This window comes from Ambystoma mexicanum, chromosome 9 (assembly GCF_040938575.1).
Source record: "Ambystoma mexicanum isolate Mex_15411 chromosome 9, UKY_AmexF1_1, whole genome shotgun sequence".
NCBI classification, from domain to species: Eukaryota; Metazoa; Chordata; class Amphibia; order Caudata; family Ambystomatidae; genus Ambystoma; species Ambystoma mexicanum.
In genome coordinates, this window is record NC_090931.1 from 201,007,207 (window position 1) to 201,026,337 (window position 19,131).

The window sequence follows — 19,131 nt, forward strand, 5'->3', positions numbered from 1 at the left end:
GAGGAAAATTAGACGTATAAGCCACAACATAGTCTGTTGACTTTGAACTTTGGACTGAGGCACACTGAAGCTTTGATAAGAAAAGGATATGCCAAATTTTGATCGAGGACACATAAATTGGAAGAAAATACAGTATCCAGACTCTTTCAACACAGAGACTTTATTCAGACTCGCTTATGGTGTCGCACAGTAGTAACATCACTAAAGACGTCTTAATCTATTCCGAGTTAATATTGAGATCGTACCCATCGTTAGTGGGAAGGCTCACTAACATCACCGAATTTCTTCAAGATCCTGAAAACAAAAGATAATAAGGAGGCTGCTCCCTGTGATTACCGAGCAGTTCATTTTGATTCGGAATACATGGAGGACAAGATGAATGTCCCTGTCACCAGAAGATAGCAGATTAGCAATTAATGTATGTTTCCGCCTGATTGAGGACTTTCCGGAGCTTGTGGGGAGACCTGCCAGTGTTGATGTCCTCACTTTCATCAGAGACCCAGCGAACTCTACACAGATGAGCCTGCTCCTGCATGGTATTTTGATGCAGGTCGGACTTTTTAATCATCATCAGAATTTCCAGAGAAAATTGTAAACTTTCTGACAAGGGACAGATCGCAAAAGTTTTGCCAGAGACTTCGCTCGTGTTTATGCTGAGAAGGACACTACATGTCTTCTAGAGGGAAACAGATAAGAGGCATTGACTGGGAGTTTGTTTATTTTGAACACACACATTAAAGACTTGCTGAACTTATTAACTTTTTTGACATTTTCGTATACAGAAAAGAGAACTGTTTCCAGAGACAAGAGACAATATATTATTCAGGCAAAAAAGGACAATCGTTCCAGTATCTGCAACCTACGAGCAGAGACAGCAGAATCCAGAGATAACGACATTACCTAGAATGTATTAAAGAGTTAGATTTATTTCCATAGATGATCGAGATGGGCAACCAAAATAGTAATCTTGTCATCCCTCAGGAGGAGAGGCACTCGTATTGTCCCGGAACTAAGTGTTGTAGGTAAACCTATAGAGGAATCATGTACCTATCTGTTGTATTCATCATTGTTTTACTGTCACTGACAATTCGAACTGCATTTTTTATTGGTGCACAAAGTGTTCTAGTTTCGGTGCACCCACCTATTGATGTACGCATGAAACCCACAAAGGCACCCAGACTTACATAGTCATTCCAATCCCTAGAAGGTCTGATAGAGGAATGAGTGAACTTGAGATGGATGTGATTAGCAATGACACAAACACTTTTGGTAACAAGCATGTTGAAATGCCGGAGACAGCGTCGGCAGAGCAAGCATGAGAAAAGGTTAATGAAAGACACACACACGCAAACAGTGAGTGCACATACACCAGGTCTAGTGTCAATAACTGCAGAACCACAGTCCAAAGAATGGGAGACGTTTGGACAACCTACGATGAGAAATTCCACACCAAGAGAAGTCAAAAGACAAATGGAAAAAAATGAACTTTTAAAGAGGCGAGAGGAGTTGGAGAATAAAGAAACAGAGACAGCATTGACAAGCACCCCCAATCCAGCAATGAAAGGGGCAAGTGCATGTCCTACAAAACTGTCACGTGCAGAGATGATAGCAGAATCAATATGGCCTTTCATAGCCAGAGTCAGGAAAAGACAAGAGGACAAGGAAAGAATTACCAGACTTTCTCCTAGTTAAATGGTACAGATGAAAATGCCTGGACCATAGATGGAGATACCTGAGAATCCTCCAGCGAGAAAAAGCTATATGGATGCTATTAAGGATGTGATGATAGCAAACTACATGTAAACCTTGAAAATCAGGAGAAGCACACAAGAAGACAACAACAAACTAAACAACTATCTGGACAACACAGCACACTTGGGAAATAACATATGGTACCAACATATAAAAGAAGTTGGAAGACAAACCTAAGAGGAAGAATGCTTTGTTTGTGCACTCTTACCATACAGCATGGGGAAGTCGAAGATCTTCGTAGCTGTGGAAATTGATGTCCAGACAGCCCACTGTCTATTACACATACCAATGTGCAACGCCAGAGGCCAGTTCATGGGAAGGGATGCTTCACTGAAATGGGAAACTGAAGCAACTGATCCAATCAAAGACTATTATGTCCAGGACATAAAGACGAGAAGCAATGGAAAAACAAAGAACATTGTGATTAGATATGAGAAGTCTGGAGTCAAAGGAGCAGAAATCAAAAGAGAAACAAACCAAAGACTGAACATTCAAGGAAAAACTCCAGAAGAAGCTTGGTACTAGAAGAGCAGAGGCCAAATGCAAATCTGGGGAAGAGTGCTTTCACCAGACGGATGTGAGAAAGGAGTAGTGATCTGCAGAGCATGGATGGTCATCAATCGTTATCAGGGTACCATTGACATAGTACAAAATGGATGCAAGCCATTATGGTTGAGACTTGCTAAACTATTGACATGGGTCGAGGACAGAGGAGGACCCTTGCAGATAGTGCCATTGCAGGGGATAATGGCACAAGAAAAATGGGAGAGAATCAGAACTGTGGACGAGTTTTTGACGCTCCAGGAATGATACATGGAACAGCAGTAATCATGGATCTTATTGGGCATGTGGATCCAAAGCATACATCAGACTGCCGAAATATTGGGGAGGTATATGCACATTGGTGAATATCTATGTTCCTGCATTGGTGATTCCAAAAAATGATCTGAATATTGACAGTTTCCCGAAAGCAGATGCTCACCTGAGGAAGAAGAGATCTGTGGAACTGATGAACCAAATGAAGAGAGAGAATTACTTTTCTGCCAAATCAGAAGAAGCTTTTCATGCAATACCATATGAACACAGGCTGTTCAGCCTCACCTCATCAGTGTTCATGACAATTCTGATGCCAAGAGTTCAGGTTGGAGCAAATACTAAATGGTTACAGATAACCAGATGGAGTTACTGCAGACCATCAACAAACACAACCATAAAAGGATTCAATGCAATCAAGGAAGAGTTAAGGGCGATTCGACTAATGACGCTCCAGAGCAGATATGTCCTTGACATGATCACAGCTATGGATGGAGGTTTTTGTGCAAAAAATGTAGAATCATGTTGCACATTTATACCCTTGCACGATGATGAGAATGGAACTTTAATAGACTCCATAGGCATGCTGACAAAACTACAGAATCAAATGATAGACAAAGTTGATGACGACAGTTGGTTTGGATCACTATTTTCATGCGTTCCACAAAGGATGGCAGATGCATTCAAATTCCTAGGAACCCTGTTAGTGATGATATTGCTTGGATTCTGTGTTATTAAGATAATAATATCTCAGTGCCAGAAAACAGTAAAAATGGCCATAGGGATGAGATCATGATTGATGTTGAGTCAGGATGGAAGCCTAAGAACCTGACTGATGAAGAAATAAGAGACTTTGTGAAAGCAAGCATTTATGCACCAGAAGGAACAAAGTTTCGATATCCAAGGAAACATAGAAATTATGAGGGAAGATGGATCTATTGTAGTCCAAGTGGACAATGTCAACTTATGACCTGGAACAAAGATGAGCACGAAAGATCAGCAGGAAACTTGAAGGGAGTAATAAAGATGGACCCGAAAGAGATATTTCTTCTGACCTCTATGTGTGGACCCAGACGATGAAGTAAAAGTGGAACCAGAGGATGAAGTAAAGGTGGATACAAAGGAAAAAGTGAAAGTGGTCAATGAATCGCCCAGAGGGGGGAGTGTAGGTGCCAAACTCGATTCTCACTCCAACCGCCCATTTTAAAGTCCCAGGAACGTTCATGCCGAAATATGTGACGTATGATGAGCAAATAAACCAGCAGAGAGCTGCAATTGGGCTCTGTCTAATACCTATCAGAAGAACAGCACCTGTTGAAGTACCGACACCTAAGAAAACCTGGACAGTAAGGTACCCATTGAGAAAACCATATCGACAAGTAGAGACAGAATGACGATTGTCAGAATGTAATACCTGAAGAAGCTAAAAGAAATACTAAAGGAAGACAAATGGTGACATCATAAGAACCCAGACTGACTCACATATAGAAGATATGATGACCTGCGAATGATGAAAAGAGATGAAACACCATGTCTAAGTGACATCCTGAGCCTAAAGTGAAATAATTGATGTTGAGATGTCAGAAATGATGCCATATGCGCGATGAAGATATTCAGTTAGTTTAAACATATGCAAAGTAACCGCAAGAAGCACAGAAATCGTGAGGCTTGCTTATGCTTAGTAGTAAAATAGAGTGCGGCAAGCACCACCTATACATATATCTACCTCAAGGAGCACTTTACATAAGTATACTTCCACTGTGCACAAGAGCAGAATCAACCAAAGGTCACTAAAGGTCTCAAAAGGAGAGTTTCACAGCAAACAAATCGAGAATTAATGACAGAGAGAAACTCAGACGAAGGTAATCATGCCAAGAAGCCAAGGTCGTATCGGCTGAAATAGAGCAACAGTGGATACAATTAATGAGAAGAAGAACAGAGTATCCTCAGCAGAAAGGTCAAGATAAGCCACATATGACAGACGACTGGCAGAATTAAATCAAATACACGAAATTGCATGAAGAATAAGACGATTTCACGATGTCGGAATCACAGGACCAGACCAGCAGGAAGGGATGAAACTTTCACACCTACGCATGGACCTTGGCTATGCACAGATGCCTTAACTTTCCCAGACCAAGAAGCAGACTCGAGGCCAACCACAAAGAAATAATTGACACGTGACCACTGAAGTGATGATTGATTGTAGCAATATTGGAGGGATGCTGGGGGTGCATATGAACTCCCTGCACCTGGCCAGCTATTCTGCATGCTGCTAAGCAAGTGGAAAAGTATAAGTGGGGTTGATGCCAACCCAATCATAATGGACCATGCAATCTAGGGTCCTATCGTTAGTAGAACCAATGAGATGTTGTACTTCTAGTGATGTTTACAGTAGCTATTTTGAAGGAAGGGCTTAGTTGCCCCACCTGACATTGTTTATCCAATGACATTGTTTATCCAATTACCTCTCCCCGTTACCATATACAGATATAGTGCCTATATTAAAGTTACCTTCCTAGAACCAATCAAGTTGCATGCTAAGTTTTGAGAGTTACACATAAATGGTGATGGTTTTTGGTGTAAATACTATGTTTTTTCTGAAATTAATTGGAGTTGAAGCGAGAAGGAAGATCGAGTGATTGCTGATATTCATGAACTCCTCGTTTTTTTGTACTTGTCATTAAACGGACTCGCTTTGCCAAATTATTGAGTTGTCATTATTGATTTGGTGCAAGAGTATGAATCTGCATCCCCATCCATCTCAAGGGTGCTGCTACTCATCTTAATGTGCTGTTTGGAAACACCCAGTCCTATGGGCTGGCTGGGGTCCATCAAGCACACAAGCAAGAATTAACATCACTAGTCAAATATACTTGAAAAGAAAATGATTATTATGGCGAGTTAGAATGCCTGGAAAATAAGACTAGTTCTAAGGATTATGTTAAAGTCTTCCCCGGGGGGGAAAAGTTATAGGGGGGTCCCAAAACTTTTTTTTTTCCCATAGACTGAATGGGAAAAAAATGTGCGCATGGCTACAGCCCGAACCGCTGGACGGATTTACACCAAATTTGCGGCAGGAGCGGCGGCCTGGTCCCAAAAGCGTGCTTTTGCAAATTTGGTGTAAATCCGTCCAGTAGTTGTTTTAAAAATGACCAAAATGTAAGGCAAAAAAATTAGTGATATCTGTGTTCGCTTCGCGGACGGATTTCCCTGTTCACTCCGCGGACAGCACCCCGATTGGACAATGGCCTTGCGTCATGTCCGCGGACATGTGACGTGTTCGCTGATTGGATGGCGAGGGGCGTGGAGCGCGTCAGATTTTCTGTGGCGCCCGCCATCTTGTATTCGCCGTCGACCGCGTACAGCGTGGTGAAACGTGGATAAAAAATTGTATTTAGTGCCCTGTGTTGGTGTGTAAGAGTGTTTGGGGAGGGTGGGGGAGTATGAGATAGGTTCAATGTTTTGTTTTTTTATGTGCTAGACGTTTTTGTTGCGTTCGATTTGTCCGCGGAGAACACGGCTGTTCTGACATTTTGTAAATAAACTAAATGGTGGGGTGTTTAGAGGACGGAGTATGTGTAATTTTTGTTCGCAAGGAAGGTAAAAATGAACTATGAACACTCCCGGTGTACTTAATTGTTCGTAAATACACAAACTGAGGGTGTCCTCAGGACGCTGTCCGTATTGTAATCTGTCTAGTTGAATGTGTTCTAAGAACACTCGCGGTGTCCCGAAATGGTTGCAATTACACAAAATGGGGCTGTTCTGAGAACGTTGTTTGTATTGTTCGTTGTCAGGGTGAAAGTGTTTTAAGACCACTCCTTTTGTCCGCTAATAGTACAATTTCCTATGGGCGTCAACCGACTTTTTGTCCACTAAAGAAACGATAAATCCGGCTGGTATGCGCCGACACTATGTGTTAATCCTATGACTGGCGCTATTGACCTGGCTGACTTGCCTTTGCGACACTAAATCATATCTCCCGCCCCTAAGCCTGATATTATCAAAGCATTCATATTCCCCGCCTCTCTCTGTGACGTTACAGGATGCATCATCAAACGCGCCCAGTCCTCTCCAGTCCTAAGTGACTTTACACAGAACCCGGAAGACAATACATATTATGTCACAACACAGCGCGCCACAATTCGGAATATGAAATAGTGATTTAAAAGCAAACAGCAAGATTGTAAATTTTGTAAAGTACATTTATTTGACATCAAATGTTTAGAGAATATTCAGCAATTTGCATTTGTCTTTGTTGTCGATCCGCAAAAGTTCATGTTGAGGCACGCGATGTTCCTTTGCGGTACAGAGGGTGATAGATCAGCTTACAACTCAGTGTGCCACAATTCGGAATATGAAACTGTGGTTTAAAAGTAAACAGCAGGATTGTACATTTGGTAAAGTACATTTATTTCACATGAAATGTTTAGTGAATATTCAGCGATTTGCTATTGTCTCTGTTGTTGATCAGCAAAAGTTTATTTGGAGCCACGCGTTGTTCCTTTGCGGTAGATAGGCTGTTGGTTTATGATAAAAGCAGTAAATGGTCGCTCTGATAATAGGAAGGTTGCTCCAAAAACGAGCCATTAGACCACCCTATTGGTTGGTATGTTGTTTGTAGCCGCTAGTACTGCGTAAGGGCATATTGGTCCTTGGCGATTGTCCCATAAAATGGTGAGGGTCATGAAGTTGCATATTTGGACCTGCACCTGGCAGTTGAAGACCCCATCCGCTGAAGTCTGTAAATCGTGACATAGGCAAAATGGGGCCACATACCTGTTTTAAAAAACATAAATTAGTCTCACCAGCCGATCTTCATTAAAAATCATCTTTTTATTTATTAGGGCGTGAAACTATTTGCTATCGAAGATAGTGCAACGGAGTATGTTAATAATAAAATAATAATATTTTCCCATTCATATAGCGCTAAGAACCGTGAGGTATCCAAGCGGTGCTGATTATTAACCACAGTGTGTGGTGCTCATTTATCGACCACGGAAGGAGGAAAGGCTGAGTTTGGCCTTGCCGGGATTCAAACTTGTGTTAGCGAGCTGTGCACGGATGTCAAAGCGAGCGGTGTACTTGCTGTGCCATTTGACAGGCTACAGTGAAGTGGCACAGCGAGTAGAGAGCTTGACCGCCTATAGACCGGTTAAATTATTTCTATTAACCCACCCTGTGTCGTCTGCCTTTTTCAGAGCCCTCTAAACAACAGGGGATCAATTCGGCGGTGATAGCGCATGGTAGAAAACATTATGCCACTTTCAACGAACAAGTTCAACTTGAGCTGTCTTTAATGCTACGCTATTGTAATTATATTTGGTATAAAATAATCTAAAGGGTTACTTACAGTACAATTGCAATTTCCATTGTCTACAAGTGGTGCAGTCCCAAAATACGACTCCGCGTGTGCCAACGATCTTTCGCATAGTGATATAATATATAAAAGTGGTTTCGTTTAATAAATTTCATCCTTATCTTCTCTTATGTTTTAGCAACACTCCTTCAAGAGAAGTCTTTCATCACAATCTCTGTCGAGGTCAAAACATAATACAACCTTATAGTCCGCTTCGTGAGCCTCTCCGGGGCCCGAGAAAAAAATGGAAGCAGCTGACCTTCACTGTGAATGAGCATAAATTCTTACTTTGCAACATTCTGTGTAAAGCCATCTGTAGAAGTTGGTTTCTGCACGCCATGTTTGTATATTTTTTGCGTGATATTAAAAAAAGTTTGTTTAAAGGACGTTATGGTTTTAAGTACAGCCGAAAGACCCCTGAAAATCGCAAGTTATGGAAAGCTATGAAAAATAACTCGCGCCACCACCGTGCACTGCTAAGACTAACACCCAGGACATCAAAGATGACATCGCAAATGTCATGATGAAATCACTGATGACATCACATGTGTATGTACTTTTCATGGAATTTGTGTACTAGGGATTTTTATTATAATGTTGCGAAAAAAGCGTCAAGGATATTGCAATAAATATCATACCGTTATTATTGCTTTGAACGATGCATTGATATAAATAGCATTGTATAATGGGATTCTATCTAGTATACTGAGCTACTAATGGAGAAACATAGCATTGTGTGCAGAGTACAAGATGAAAGTATAATATTTGTAATGTTAATATGTTGAATAATGAAATGATAATTGTCCTGAAATGTTCGCAAATTCACAAAATGGGGGTGTTCTGAGGACGTTATTTGTATTGTGTGATTGCTTAGCTGTATGCAATGAGGGAATGGCACAGAGAGTAAAGTGGACGCCGGCCGCGGACACCGCGGCTGTTCGTGGACAGGGCGTGCTACATCCGGGTTTTCCAGGAAATCCAACATGGAAAGAAGACTGTACGGATCAGCCAATCAGATGTCGAGGTTGTGGATTTGTGTTGAAAGAGACTGTGTGTGGTGAAGATGGCAGAAGTGGAGAAAGTCAGGGTGTTGGTGCTCGGAGATATGTTTGTGCATGGTTTACAGCAGTACGCTGAATGCAGGCATGTTGCAAAGAACTTTGATGTGAAAGGAGTGGAGGTGGTGTGGAGCACTGCGCCTCATTGCAATGTACAGGGAATTGTACAAGTTTGTGAGGATATGGCCACGATGAACAGTCCGCATGTGGTAGTTTTGCACTATGGTGCTTTCCATTTGGGCAACGTCAGTGCCCCTACTTTGTTGGCTGATTTGGAACGCTTGGTTCAAGCCGTAATGAAGATCCTTCCAAATGCGAAAGTAATTTTTTCTGGATTACTACTTAGGGCAATATGGGACAATAGTTCAGTTTTTTGTTCTCAGCAAAACATTGCTAGGTGTGTCATCAACCGAGGCATGTGTGCCTTCATGCTTAGAGCTGGTATGTTCTTCTGTAACAATGAGAATATTGATGCCAGTAATGCTGTTAATTTTAAAGAAGATGGCATTTCTTTATCTTTTACGGGAAATGCCTTTCTATTTTGGAATGTAAGGGTTGCTTTGGAGAAGGGTATGTAAAGATTTTAGGAGTAAAGTAAGAAAAAAAACAAGAAAAAAAATACAAAATAACAGGTGTCTGTCAAGCATCTGTAAAAAAAAAAAACGCCTCTTTTCAGAGCCAACTTCAAAGGGGAAATGGGGCACAATATTTAAATTTACATTCACCACGCTCAGATTTTCGATATGTCCGCGGACATGGCAGTAGTCTGCGGACATGAAAATCACTACGAGGGGGTTAGTATGTTCTATGTTACATGTATATGAAGTCAGGGATATTATGGTTAAGTTGTGCTATTAAAAACCTATGAAATTCAGTGAAAAAACTTTATTAAAGGGACGTTGTGGTTAAGTGGCGCTACTAAAAAGCTATGAAATTCAGTAAAAAAAACTTTGTTAACGTTATGGTTAAGTTGCGCTACTAAAAACCTATGAAATTCTGTGAAAAAACTTTGTTAAAGGGACGTTATGGTTCAAAGTAAAACCGAAAACCCCCTGAAATTCGGCAGTTATGGTAAGATAAGCAACCATAACTCGCGCCGCCACCGTGTACTGCTAACACTAACACCCAGGACATCAAAGATGACATCACAAATGTCAATGATGACATCACTGATGACATCACATGTGCATTTACCTTTCATGAAAAGTCTGTACAAGGGATTCTTAGTGTAATGTTAATAATAAAAGTGTCAAAGATTATTGGAATAAATATCAAGTGCTAATCAGTGCATTAAGCTATGCATTGATATAAATAGCATTCTATTATTAACTTCAATCCAGTAAACTAAGGTACTCATGTAGAAACATAGGCATTGTGTGCAGCATACATGATGGAGGTGCAATATTCATAAGCTTGCCATGTTGAATATTGAAATGATAACTGTTTTCATATTAGAGTTTTGCGTACAGTGACATGTGTGATAAGTAGGTAATAAAACCCACTTACTACATAATTGCATTATTATACACAAATCACAAAGAGACAACACCACATACAAATATGAATATATACAAGGGAATTGAAGTAGGAAAAAGAAACAGCAATAGTAGCAGAAAGTGTTCATGACCTAACTGATTACCTTTATGGAGAGAAATTATTGCTCTGTTTCAAAGCTGTTACTTACCCTATCTATATATATCACATGATGTGTCTGGACCCTAAGGAAAATAGTGTGAGTACAACATATAAAAATATGAGCATATACAGGGAAAGTACAGTAATTAAAAAAACATCAAAAGTATCAGAAAGTGCTGATAAATCTACTGATAATTTTAATGCACAAAAAGGATTGCTGTCTTTCAAGGTTGTGACTTTGCCTATGTATATGTTTCATATGATATGACTGGACCATAAGGGAATTATTCTAAGAACATACTTGAAGGATAAGTCTACGAATATAGTAATTTACAATTTTTAGTTCCTGACGGTTACTGAAGAAAATCATGTGGCCTAGATATGACAGGAAAGGAAAAAAGGGAGAGCCAGCCACGTGATGTCATCAGTGATGTCATCAATGACATTTGTGATGTCATCTTTGATGTCCTGGGTGTTAGTGTTAGAAGTGCACGGTGGCGGCGCGAGTTATGGTTGCTTATCTTACCTTAACTGCCGAATTTCAGGGGTTATTCGGTTTTACTTTGAACCATAACGTCCCTTTAACAAAGTTTTTTCACTGAATATTTTATATATGGATTGTTTCTTTTATATTGATGTATAAAAGGCTTGCTTAAGCCGAATTATAATATAGACTATTCTATCTGTTGAATGAGATTGCCTAAATTGAATTATACTATACAATATTCTATCGAGTGATTTAGATTGCTTAAGCCGAATTATACTATAGAGTATTATGTCTAGTGATTTACATTGCTTAAGCCGAATTATACTATAGACTATTCTATCTATTGATTGAGATCGCTTAAGCCAAATTATACTATGGACTATTCTATCTAGGTGTGCCTGACATTTCGGTGCTGCACTGCCCTTGTGGGCGGGACAAAGACTGATATGCAAATGGATATTTCTCCTTTGTGAAAAGTACAGTGAGCTAAAAGAGATGGCTGCGGACTCTCAAAGTGGGAAAAAACACAGAGCAGGTTATCATGCCATGTTCTTTGTAGAGAGGGGGGCCTGCTACCTTTTTATATTGTTCGATCTATTGATTTAGATTGCTTGAGCCGAATTATACTATATATTATTCTATCTATTGATTTAGATTGCTTAAGCCGAATTATACTATAGACTTTCTATCGAGTGATTTAGATTGCATGCTTAAGTCAATTAGACTATAGACTATTCTATCTATTGATTAAGATTACTTAAACTGAATTATACTAACTGATTATATTTATTAAGGTTCTATGTACATATGCTAAGCTATAATAGTAGCCTGCACATCACCTTATACAGTACAGCATCATCAGGCTCCCTGCCAGCTTGCCAACTGGGCACTTTCGTAATCCCTTGTTTGATTTCAGTTGGACATTAGTCTCAGAGTGTGTACACTAGGGCATAAGAGATCTTAAGGGTGACCATGCCAGACCTCTCCAAATCTCCCTGATGTTTACAGACCACATTTTGATCTCATGGGAGAAAGCATGGCACAGTCTTTATCCCAAGTGAATCCTTCCAGTTAATCCACCCATAATGCAGTTCTCTCCATCTCCTACGCCTGTCAATAGAATCACTGCTTCCAGAATGCCTGTCCCAGAGTATGTGGTAGCTGCTTCAATGACCACATCTTATCCCTCAAGTTGCTCAGAGTTAGAAAAAGGGAGACGGTGGTCGAAGTGCTTCGCAGGAATGTCCAAGATGTAAGAAAAAGGCCTGTGGGCGAGACAGTGCAGGAGGGGATTTTCAGGCAAAGGTGCAAAAAAGATACATGTTTGCTGTACTTCAAGGCAACCCAGACATGTCGTAAGGACACATTATGTCATCCCATTGTATTTAAAAGAAGCTTACAACATAAATAGCTGACTTGAAGAAAGAACTAGGAAGGACTTTAAAAGCAATTCAAAGTCAAATGGTTTTCAATTCTGAGCAGTAAAACACTCACATTGGCCTGTACACTGGGTTCTTTTCTTTTTTGAGGTGTGCTGAGTGAACTCCTCACTGCGAGTTTAAAAAAGGCAATCTGCTACGGACCTATCTTGAAAAGAATTTTGTAGCTTTGCCTGGGCTCGAAGACATGAGGACCTGGCCCACTTAAAGCCCTTTTGTTACGCTTTGGCCAGTTTGCTTCTGGTGCCAGTTGGGTGCTCTTTAATGCCGTTTCCAGTGTGGATCTAAGCCTGTACATTGCATCTGTTCGTGAAAGGCAGTAGAACATGAGCCCATCAGTAAGTGTGGGAGTTTGGAAGTGTATAGCAATCTCTGCGAACTAAATACCCTATTTGTGCTGGTCTGACAGCAACTGTGCTTGGGTTTAAATGGTCTTTATATGCTGTAGAAATGTTATTTAAAGATTTTTGGAAGGTTCGAATGGGAAAAGACTGACTAGAAGGCCGAGGAGGAGAGTAGAGTAATGAAGGAAGGGCATATCAGTATTTCTTTGCAGCCCTAAGTCAATTTGTGGCAGGAAAAAAGCACAAATTGCCCCTTGTGATAATACATTGTGGCTGAATCACAAAATAGTGAAATAGGAGACGGAATTGGTGGGTGTTGGGCATGTTCCTCCCTGAAACTCCCAAGTAAGGAACTTCGGGATAGCACCATCCTGTATCGGGCAACTGTGTGCACGATTCCTTGCAGCCAAACTAAACTTCCATCTGGTTCCTAAGGCTGCAGTAACCCTCCATTGATGTAGGCCTCGACCTTTGTAAATCAGCATAAAGACTTCCCTGCCAGCAGCCTTCCTTTCATTAGCCACTAGTCCTTTGGTTCCACAAATTAATTAGGGCAGATGACTTTTCAAACACATATTTAACCTTAAGCTTTATAGTCTAATGGGGGAGTTTATAATTGCAAATAATGACCCGCCCTTAAGTTAATGACAGAGATTAAGGCAAGTGGCATAAGGTGGATAAGGGTCATTATCTCAAGCAACCAGGACCCGTCCTGAGATCTAAAGGTATTAGCACAGAGAGTTGTGCACTAAAAAAAGAATAGTGATTTGCGGCTGCTGCTCTCAGAATGTCAGATAAGGTTAGAGGCGGTCTATGATGAAATCCACGTGTTAATTAAGCCTTATTGATCTACTCTGAGGGCTGTACGGAGATTATTAGCCCTGAAAACAGGTTTAAAGACCCAGGTTCAGCAAGGATGTTTAATGAGGTGTACGGGCCCATAATTCCCAATACGGTCTGGGGGCATGATCTATAAGACTATTAGTGGGACCCTCGCGTATGGAAACAAGGTACAATCACCACACACAAACTGATACGCCAGACATGAGGTTGTATTCCCAAAAGCTAGGGTTTATTGCAAAGCAAATAGTCTCAGTTGGCCAACTGGGTCTCACACCCTACGACGTGTGTCTCCAGACCCTGAGGGATGCAAGAGAGCAAGCATTTTACAACAGTTACATATATACAAAGCGAGCATCTTACAATCAGCGGTGACACATTCAATACCGCCCATAATGTATTCCCTTTGAATTGGGTTCGATGATTGACAATTGTGACGAGTATGACACCATCAGACATTCATTTTAGCAACGTTTGCAATTTCGTGAGCTTGCAGACACAATTCTTTGTTTCAGAGAACACATTGCTCCTGTTCTTGCAAGCAAGCTGCGTGCAGGGGAGAGACACATTCCTGGCCTCGCTATCTTCTAGTTCCGATTTGTGTACTAGGGGTCAGCTCGCTCTCCAGGGCTCGGGGAAGGGGGGCCGCAAAGAAGAGCATAATTCAAGCCATTAGTTGTTCATTTCTACCATTTCTACCGCATGAGCGAGACTGGCTGGCACCTGTGTAATGATTAAATGCCTTGTTGCTTACTTCCAAGGATTTGTGAGGGAGGATACCGGGCATTTCTGTCTGGGTCACCTACGTTATGTTTCAACAAGTATCTCGTGGCCTTGCCGCCTTGCTCTATGCATGAACAATAATGTAATAGTGCAGCAGAATAAGCTTTCAACAAAGCAGTTTCAACAGAAGGCAAAAGGCGAAAGTTAAAAACAAAATGGCGATTTCAATCACATCAAAATGGCCGCACTTTAATCAAGCTTATAGATGTGTATTTCTAATACCAAACACATGAGGCGGTTGGTCTTCGGCCAACAAAATACATTGCCTCCATTATTGAGGGGTATCTACTTTTTCTGGACTGACAAACCCTCCTTTTGGCCGTATGCCAAACGTCTCATCCATACATTGCATCCTCTTCTGACCAAGCATCTGATTCTGAATTTTGAATACTACTAGTTTCCTCCTCGTTGTCATCAATATTAATTGACATGAATTCTTTTACTGTCTTCATTTATTCATTTATTTGAGTATCTGATTTAGTAGTGCTCTTTTTCGTTACTATCTGTACACACTCCTCACTTATTTCAGTGCAAATTATAGGTAAGCAGTGTATAGAACAACAACATGTCATGAATATTCCTAGCACTGCTACTAGGATCGCAACTAATTTCCATCCCCATGAGCATAATACTTCCCAGAACCAGGAGCTTATGTTCAATTCCCAACTTCCTTCTGGGGGGTGGAGGTCAGAGCTCAAAACGTGCTACTTTCTTATTGCTTCGAAAATCGTAGGGGAGGAATCACTTACAAGTACGCAACATGCTGATCCCACGATTTTACAAACTCCCCCATGATCAACCAGAATTACATCAAGAGCCATCCTAATTTGGAGTGTCATTAATCTAATTCCTTTTTCCTCTAATGTCATATTGTATAATATATCCATTGTTCCATTTATTGTTCTCTCTAATATTCTGGACAGTTGTCTTATATTATAAGAGTTTATTGCTTGGCCCCAAAATGGTATGAATGATTTTGCTACGTCTTCCGCAATTAAACCTCCTTCCCCATCTCGCTGTGGTCTTGACCTGGACAATTTGGCTATATCTGCTGTTCTTGAAAGGAATACCCCCGGGAACAGAAGTCCCAAGTAACAAGTACTCCCCAGTTTCTAGGTAACCAGGGATAATCTTTTTCTCCACATATGAAATAAACAGGGTCACCTACATAAACTGGTTCTATGCTATATTCATACATCTAGTGTATGTCCCCACTGAATAGGAGCTGGTCAAAGCTATTATCTGCGCTGCATGTGCGGAGTTGTAGGGGATTCTTTTGCTTTCTACAATTCTTTTCAGTGTAGTGATAGCATATGCAGCAGTTGATGTGCCATCAGGTAATCTAAGACAGGAACCGTCACAAAACAGTTCTCCATCTGGCTCTTTTTGTGGGGTATCTGTTAAATCAATTCTTCCTTTTGTTTCTTCCTCAGTGACCATTAAACAATCATGGGTAGGTGATTCATTCTACCCTAATTCTTCTGTGGGCAGTGGCATTAATTCTGCAGGATTCAAAGCGCTACACCTCATAATTTGGATGTGTTGCGCAAACAGGACAATTTCATATCTAGTCAATCTAGCAGATGTGAGGTGTTGCGTCTGCGTTCTAATCAATAGAACGTCCATGGCATGTGGCACCATCAAAATTAAGGTGTGCCCCAACACCATTCCTTCAGTTTGTTTCACTGACGCAGCAGCCACCGCAACAGCTCACAAACAACGTGGTAGTGTGCGCGCTACAGGGTCCAGCGCGGAAGAAAAATAGCCGCATGGTCTATTTCTTCCACCTTATTCCTGTGTCAAAACTGCAAACACGCAGCCTTCACTCTCATGTACAAACAATCTAAAACAACTTCATAGTTTGGTGTGCCCAAACCTGGAGCGGAACACAATGCAGTTTTGAGCAGATCAAATGCTCTCTAACATTCCTCATTCCATTGCAAAGGCATCACATTATCCTTTTTTGTCAATGCCACCATTGGCTTCACAATCAATGCAAAGGTCACAATCCACTGCCGGCAATAAGAAGCCATGCCTATTATAGCTCTGACTCCTTTCTGTGTTTTTGGAATAGGCATACCAGAAATACTTTCTATTCTTTCTGGCGTCAGTGTTCTCCCCTCTCTCGAAAGTAGGTAGCCCAAATAGGCCACCTCCTTTCGACAATATTGGAATTTCTTTAAGCTTGCTTTATGGCCATGTGCTGCTAAGTGTGACAACAATAAAACAGTACTTTTTTTTACAAATCTCCTCTGTATCAGCAGCGATCAATAGATCATCTATATATTGTAACAATACACAACCTGCCGGTAAATTCTAGCATATCTAGCTGTTTTTTCAATGCCCTGCTGTAAATACTCGGACTCTCTGTGTAGCCCTGTGGAATGCGCGTGAATGTGAATGATCGTCCTCCTAATGTAAAAGCAAAAAAGTATCTGCTTTCCTTATGTACTGGAATGCTGAAGAATGCATTATTCAAGTCTATAACACTAAAATATTCTGCCGAGGCGGGAATCATTGTCAAAATCGTGGTGACGCCTGGGACCAATGGGAATTGAGGGTCAACCACTTTGTTTAATGTGCGCAGATCACTTATGAAGCAATATGGTACTTCATTACCCCCTTTCTTATACACTGGGAGAATGGGGCTGTTACATGTGCTGCCTGTAATCTCTTCAATCACCTTTAGTTTTACCAAATCTGAAACAATGCTTTTCAATCCTTTCTCTCCCTCTGCTGAAATTTTATACTGTGGAATACGCGATAGCGTTACTCCTTCTTTTAGAACAACTTTTACTGGCTCTATTTTCAAGCATCCCACATCATTGTCATTCATCGCCCATATGCAAGTTGGCACTTTACTCAATTCTCCTGGCAAAGGTTTGGACAAAAATTCAGACACTGGTACATTTTGTGGCGAAATTGTCAAGAACACTCCATCAGGAGTGCAATGGATAACTGCACTTAGTTTTTTCAATAAATTTAATCCCAAAATATTTTCCCCACAATTTTCTGTTAAGAGAAATGGACAATATTCAGTGAATGGACCTAATGTTACTGGTACTGATTGGGACACTGGATTGATTACTGGGGTACCTGCAAACCCTACTGAAATATTCATTTGCCTTGACAGTGGTATTTCCGGAACCAAGTGATGGTCTATCGAGCACTTTTGCGCCCCTGAATCTACGAGAAAGCTATGTTCTCTATTCCCGACTTTCATTTCTATGTAGGGTCCTTTCTGATTCACAGGAATAGACACTGGTTCCGACCCCTGTCTTGGGCTGTCCTATTGAGGGAACAACACATCATCTGATGTGTAATCACTACTATAATATACGTATTTGGTTGTGTATCAAAAATGTTTCCGCCCTTTCCTCTATTCCGCTCACTCTGATTTCCATACTGTGGGTTCTGCTGGCTCTGGTTTTGGCTAAAAGCAGTCTGATTTTGAGCTTGGTTCTGATTCTGGGTAACATTTCCTTGATTATTTTGGTGCTGCTGCATATTGTTTCTTTTCTGTCCATTTGTTCCTGGGTGTCCCCTTTGCTGTCTTCTCTGACCATACCCATTTCTATTTTGTAAATGTGGACATTGCGCTCGCCAGTGACCTTCCTCTCTGCAGTACGCACACTGATTTAGTCCCACAGGCCCTCCATGCATATTCGAATTACTTCTGCCTTGCGCGTTTCCTCTCCCTCTATTGTGTCCCATCACTTGCTGAAGTAGCACCCTTGTTTTCAAATTCACCCTATCCTTCACCTCTTTTTCTTTCTCTTGATTCACTCTGTTCTCATAATATTGGGCCATATGCAGTACTTCGGTCAACATTTTTGCTTGCCATGCACTTTCTGATGTCATTATTAAGTTTCAAATTGGAGGTATTAACCCTCTTACGTACTTATCAACAAATATTCTTTTACCTGCTTCTGTGCTTACATCCTGCCCACTAAAATCCGTAAATACTTCCTCAAATCTATTGAAATAATCTGTGGATAACTCATCCTTGCCCTGAACAAATGCAGTTAATTTGTCCCATACTATTCTTTTTTCTGGAACAATTTCCTTCAATTTTTGTATTATCCGTCTGGTAACGCTGCCATATTTGGCGATGGTTTTTTGCCCGCTTGTCTATTCTTATCCTCTGCTACTAGATCTGCCCAAGTGGCATCATAGGCCACATCATTATCCACTTTTCTTATTTGCTTCCAGATATCTGCTGGCACAACTACTGGGAATATTAAATCTATATCATTCATCGTGAACATGGACGATCTTAAATAGGACTCTATTTCCTTATAGAATCCTGCTGGATTCTTCCTTAAATCGGGAACCGTCTGTAATATATTATTCACTTCCTGTCTGGAGAAGGGGACGTGCACATATTGTGCTGTATAATGTGCTTCTGTTACCTGCGCTGGAGCTCCATTAACACCAGGAACTTCTACTTTTGGTACAAAAGTAGGTGGGACTTCTCTCATGGGAAATGACGCACTCACTTTTCCTCCCCCTTCTCTCATATGCAGTATTATTCCCAAATGTGATAAGGCTGTTTCTCCTGTTCCGCGTTCTAATGCTCTCTTGTATATCGCCATCAATTCTGGGGGGCTAGCTTTCT